General features: G+C 51.9%; 1 pseudogene across 1 annotated transcript; it reads right to left on the bottom strand.

Moving 5' to 3' along the window:
* Nucleotides 1-4575: 4575 nt before the first annotated feature.
* LOC308240207 (elongation factor 1-beta-like) lies at nucleotides 4576-5230 on the bottom strand (annotated as a pseudogene). The gene has a single exon. The product of its transcript is annotated as an elongation factor 1-beta-like (transcript).
* Nucleotides 5231-5755: the final 525 nt, after the last annotated feature.

Raw genomic sequence — 5755 nt, 5'->3', positions numbered from 1 at the left:
AATCTGAGGAACAAAATAAACTGGTGAATATAATAGAATTAGGGGCATAGAAATGGAGTGGACTGATAATTCTCAGGGGGAAAGGGTATAGGGGGTGCAGAAAGAGACTGGACAAAAATCGTACACCTATGGATGAGGACATTCCGGGGGAGGTAAGGGCAGAGGGTGGGGTGGGAACTGGGTGGAGGGGACCTATGGGGGGGAAAAGGAGAAACAATTGTAATAATCTGAACAATAAAGATTTATTAAATTTTTAAAAATAAAAGAAAAAGGAAGGGGAGAAACCAAGATGGCAGCATAGGAAACACCTGAACTTGCTGCCTCACACAACCACTTCAAAACTACAACTAAAAGACAAAACGGACATCATCCAGAACCACAGGAAGGCTGGCGGAGTGGAAATTCTACAACTAGAAGGGAAGAAATAAGCACACTGAGCCCTGACTGGTTTGGCTCAGTGGATAGAGCGTCGGCCTGCGGACTGAGAGGTCCCGGGTTCGATTCCGGTCAAGGGCATGTACCTTGGTTGCGGGCATATCCCCAGTAGGGGGTGTGCAGGAGGCAGCTGGTCGATGTTTCTCTCTCATCAATGTTTCTAGCTATCTATCCCTCTCCCTTCCTCTCTGTAAAAAATCAATAAAATATATATAAAAAAAAAATAAGCACACTGAGACTCAGAGGAGGTGCACAAGTAAAGTGCAGAGGTATGGAGGTGCGTGCGGAAAGGGCTGGCAACTGAGGATGCAGTTGTCTTTTTCAATCAGGAGGGAGACACAAGCTCCCGACTGCTCGAACTCCAGTTCCGGGCGAGACTCTGGGGACCCAGACTCACACGGGGAGAAACAGGACTGTCTGGCATCAGGCCAGAGCACGAGGGTGGCTTTCTCTCAGAGGTGCTAGCAGCGATTACCGTGGGACACTGAGACCCGGGGGCCTCTTAGGAAATTCAGTAGCTGCCTGGCCACATGCTGTTTCTTTTCTATGAAGATAAATCAAAGCATGCTTCTTACATGTTATTTTGCATTTTTTTAATGTTAGCAGTCCCATGATTTTTATTTCCCAACTAGAGGCCCGGTGCACGAAATTCATGCATGGGTGTTGTGTCCCTCAGCCCAGCCTGCACCCTCTCCAATCTGGGACCCCTCAAGGGATGTCCTACTGGGATGGGGCCTAAATACGCAGTCGGACATTCCTCTCCTAATCCAGGACTGCTGGCTCCCAACTGCTCGCCTGCCTGCCTTCCTGATTGCCCCTAACCACTTCTGCCTGACAGCCTGATCACCCCCTAACCACTCCCCTGCCAGCCTGATTTCCCCTAACTGCCCTCCCCTGCAGGCCTGATCATCTGTAACTGCCCTCCCGTGCAGGCCTGGTCCCCTCCAACTGCTCTCCCCTGCAGGCGTGGGTCCCCCCCAACTGCCATTGTATGCAGGCCTGGTCGCCCCCAACTTCCCTCCTCTGCTGGCCTGGTCACCCCTAACTTCCCTCCACTGCAGGCTTGATTGCCCCCAACTGCCATCCCTTGCAGGTCTGGTCCCTCCCAACTGCCCTCCTCTGCTGGCCATCTTGTGGCAGACATCTTGTGTCCATATGGGGGCAGCCATCTTATGTGTGTTGGAGTGACAGTCAATTTGCATATTACTATTTTATTAGATAGGATAGAGGCCTGGTGCACGGGTGGGGGCCAGCTGGTTTGCCCTGAAGGGTGTCCCGGATCAGGGTGGGGGTTCCTTGGGGCGTGGGGTGGCCTAGGAAAGAGGCTGTGGACGTTTGCAGGCCATCCACGCCCGCCCCCCCCCCCGCCGGCGACCCAAGCAGAGGCCCTGGTATCTGGGATTTATTTAAATCCTATAATTGAATCTTTGTAGCCTTGAGCTGAGGCCAGGGCAGGCCAGAGCAGGAGGAAAGCTTGGCTTCCTCCATCTCTGGGGAAACCCAAGCCTCCTGCTCTCTCCAGCTCCGTGGCTGCTGCCATTTTTGTTGAGATTTATTTATCTTCTATAATTGAAACTTTGTAGCCTTGAGCGGAGGCCAGGGTGGGCGGAAGCTTGGCTTCCTCCATCACCAGTGAAACCCAAGCCTCCTGCTCTCTCTGTGGCTACAGCCATCTTGGTTGGCTTAATTTGCATACTCACTCCTGATTGGCTGGTGGGCGTGGCTTGTGGGTGTAGCAGAGGTACAGTCAATTTGCATATTATTCTTTTATTAGATAGGATAGGATAACTATGGATTTGAGCATCTTTTTGATGTGCCTATTTGAAAAGGAAAATGGAGGTCTTGCAACCTAGTTCAGTATTTCGTTAAAACTGTAGTCTTACTTCCCCACTCTGACTGACCTGGGCGGAGCTGCAGAGCCTAACCCTAGGGCCCCCGCCAAAGCTGACTTGCACAGAGCTGAGGAGCATGCCCCCAAGGCCGCACCAAGACTGACTTCAGCAGAGCTATGGGGACCATCACGGGCCACCACAGGAGGATATATATAGGTCAGAGCCCCCCCACGAGTTCAGTTCATGCTTTGGATCTGGAATTCCCCTGGACTAGCAGATCTGCAAAATAAAGGTTAAACTTTCCTTCTTCAGAGTGCTGGCTGATCATTATCCCGTGCATTCTGCCACAACATATTGGCTAGTTGCAAGAAGAGAGCAATGGATTTGTAGTACTAGCACCCCTGTGTGTGCCACCCTGCTTCACAATGCCCAAGCCATTTAGACCTCGGTGTCCTGGCACAATGAGTAGTTATTACATCTGTGTCAGTCCAGGGAATGGGGACAGAAAAAGGGCTTTGACTTGGATCTCTGCATGGGGAAGTGGCCACTACTCCCTAAAGTGAAGGATAAGGAACACTGGGAGGAATCCAGCAGGGCAGCTGAGATCCAGGGCCAGGGATTGGTCAGGTAATTCCACCTGGAAGGAGGTGGAGGCTCTTTCAGGCTCCACTTTAAAGGTAGGGAAGTTGTGGCAGAGCATTAAGCCGTCCCTTCACCCCCTGGGAGCTGAAGGCAGCTGGGTTTTGTGCGATTTCCTGTGTTGACCTGAAATGCAAAAAGGCAGCCCTCTGTCCAGGAGCCTGGCCCCGACAAAGCACCTCAGGGTCCTCACTGTCCTCCTCCCTCCTGCCCTGAATAGTCCCACCCACCGCTTCCCAAACTGCAAGGGAATGAGTGGCAAAAGAGCCTGAGCCCAAGGCTGGGAGCAGCCAACAGCAGTGGTCTGGGAAGCCTGGGCTCGTGCAGGTCCTTTGTGGCCAGCAGAGGAACAGCAGGAAATTCCAAAGTCGGGGGTCTGCAGGCCCATGGTGCTGCTGTCTTCCTCTCCCTCTGCACCACACCCGGCTCCCTCACGTGAACATGATTTTGCAAGAGGAGCGCGTTCTTTTTTTCAATAGGAAGGAGGAAGAAAATCAAGGCACCAGTCAGGCGGGAGAAACCTGCCAGTGGCTCTGACTTCGGGCCCAGCACCTCCCCGCCCCCCACCGGGCGGTGTGGACGTCCAGGGCTGCAGGCCCGGGAAAACCGAGGGCGGGGCGGGGGCTCCCCAGCAGGTCCTTGGGAAAGAGCAGGAGGTGGCGGAGCGCAGGGTGTGCCGCTCTTGGGAACCTGCCTCTCACCTGAGGAGGGAACAGTGAAAGTCTGATGACCTCGGACAAATGAAAGGTGTAAATTTGCAACATCAACATCGTCTCAAAGCATTACGTGTTTAAACAATTTTCCCTCCAGCTTTGCGACTGTTGAATGATAAACTTTCCGTTTCATTGTTCCTTCTATCACATTCACTGTTTGCCCTCTTGCCCGCAGGGAACCTACAAGGGGGACAAATAGGTTCTCCTGAGGAAATGGCAGAGGACTAGAAGTTTCCCCGCCGACTTTCCCAAGCCCACCTCTCCCCGCCCCTTCTCGCACTGTGGACCATCTGAGGACCTCCCACCCCTCCCGCGGGCGGGGCCAACGCCGCGGGAACCGGACTGCCTCCTCACCTTACCTGCAATCCCCACCCCACCCCCACCACCCCAGAGGAACGGAAGAACTGGACACGTGGAGCAGTGGAGGCCCGGCGGCCCTGGGCGAGGAGCAGAGCTGGCCAGGTCTTTTCATGCAGCGTGGCCTCAGCCAGGTGGGTCCGCTCCGCCCTCTTCCCTTTTGCCTTTCCCAGCCTTTCCGCGATGCGGGGTGCACGCGGGGTGCACGCGGGGGCTGGGCATGGACGGTAACTTACCTGTCCTGCAGTGAGTGGGCAGCCCATTGACCCGGGCCTGTGGTGGCTACTTCTGGTCTTTCTCTGATTTATTTCACTCAGCACAATACCTTCTAGTTCTATTCATGTTGTTGCTGATGGCAATGCTTTATTCTTTTTTATGCCTGAGTCTTATTCACATATTGTATATATACACCACTTTTTTCTCCATTCATGTATTGATGGACATTTAGATTGCTTATATATTTTGTCTATTATAAATAATGCCGCAATGAACATGCGTGATAGATATGTATTTATTGCTATTTTCTGTGAACTGTTAATGTCTTTTTCTGTTGGCTTGCTACTATTTATTTATTTGTTTGTGTGTGTGTGTGATGGATTTTAAACCTTGTTGAAAGCAGCCACATGCATGGACTGCAGGAAGTCCTCCAAAGCAGTGATTTGCGCCTCTAGCATATCTGTTCCAATTTTATTGTCTTCTATTACACACTGTATCTGAATTTAATTCCATATCACACCCGATCCTGTTTAGAAGAGTCCCAGACCAAGCCGTCTGCTTAAATGGTCCCGTGGAGCTCCCCTAATTTTGCCATATCTGTGTCTCATCCCAAGGTTACACATCTAATAAGATGGAAGACTTGGCAACAAGTGCAGGTTTTTTTGGATTTCTTTGACTCATGCTGTGCAAGGCGTTCTTCTCTTAGCCTCTGCTTTCCTCCTCCTCCTCTCCAAAGAGATCAATGTCATCCACGTCTTTACTATCTGTAGCTGCACTTCCTGTGGCGTCTTCCACATGAGCAAGGGCCACACTTGTCCAAAGCTTTCCTCACTCCTGGCAGGCTGACCTTTCCTTTTCATAAGACTTGATGTGATGGTTATACCAATGTGGGGGATGGTATGATTCGGCAAGTGGTGGGTCGAGGACTGCTTCAAATACTGCCACATCTGCTGGTGATGCACATACCCCTCCATGTAGCACCTGGTAGTCGCCGGGCATCTGGAGGCCGATGGGTCTTCTCAGATCTCCAAAACCCATGGCAGCCATTGATGTGGGAGCTGGGCAGCAGCAGAGCAAAGAGCAGTGCAGGTGTTATTGATTGGGGTTACTGGCTGGGATCTCAGTTCTTTTTGTCAATGCAGAAAAGATTTCACGGTCAACAAAAATACAAGTAGTGTAAAATGGGGGTTATTGAAGATCCCTGCCAAATAAGGAGTGGGCCTGTCCCGAGGGAGGGAGGGAGGGAGGGAGGGAGGGAGGGAAGAGGAGGAGGAGGAGGAGGAGGAGGAGGAGGAGGAGGAGGAGGAGGAGGAGGAGGAGGAGAGAGGAGAGGAGAGGAGAGGAGGGGAGGGGAGGGGAGGGGAGGAGAGGAGAAAAGAGATCCCAAATTCCTGGGTTTAAAGGGGGATTTTCTCGGTGGAGCCTTTCATCTGCATTCAGGCATGATTGATAGAAACAATATTTCTTCTCGGCATGCCGAAATGCAAATTTCATTTTAATAAGCGTAGGGTCCTAGTAAGATCACATTGGCATTGAGGTCATGTCCTTTTCCTCTGAGCTTGC

This window comes from Plecotus auritus, assembly GCF_963455305.1.
Source record: "Plecotus auritus genome assembly, chromosome: X".
Taxonomy (NCBI): domain Eukaryota; kingdom Metazoa; phylum Chordata; class Mammalia; order Chiroptera; family Vespertilionidae; genus Plecotus; species Plecotus auritus.
The sequence above is the reverse complement of the archived record's forward strand: the minus strand, read 5'-3'. Positions and strand labels throughout refer to the sequence as shown.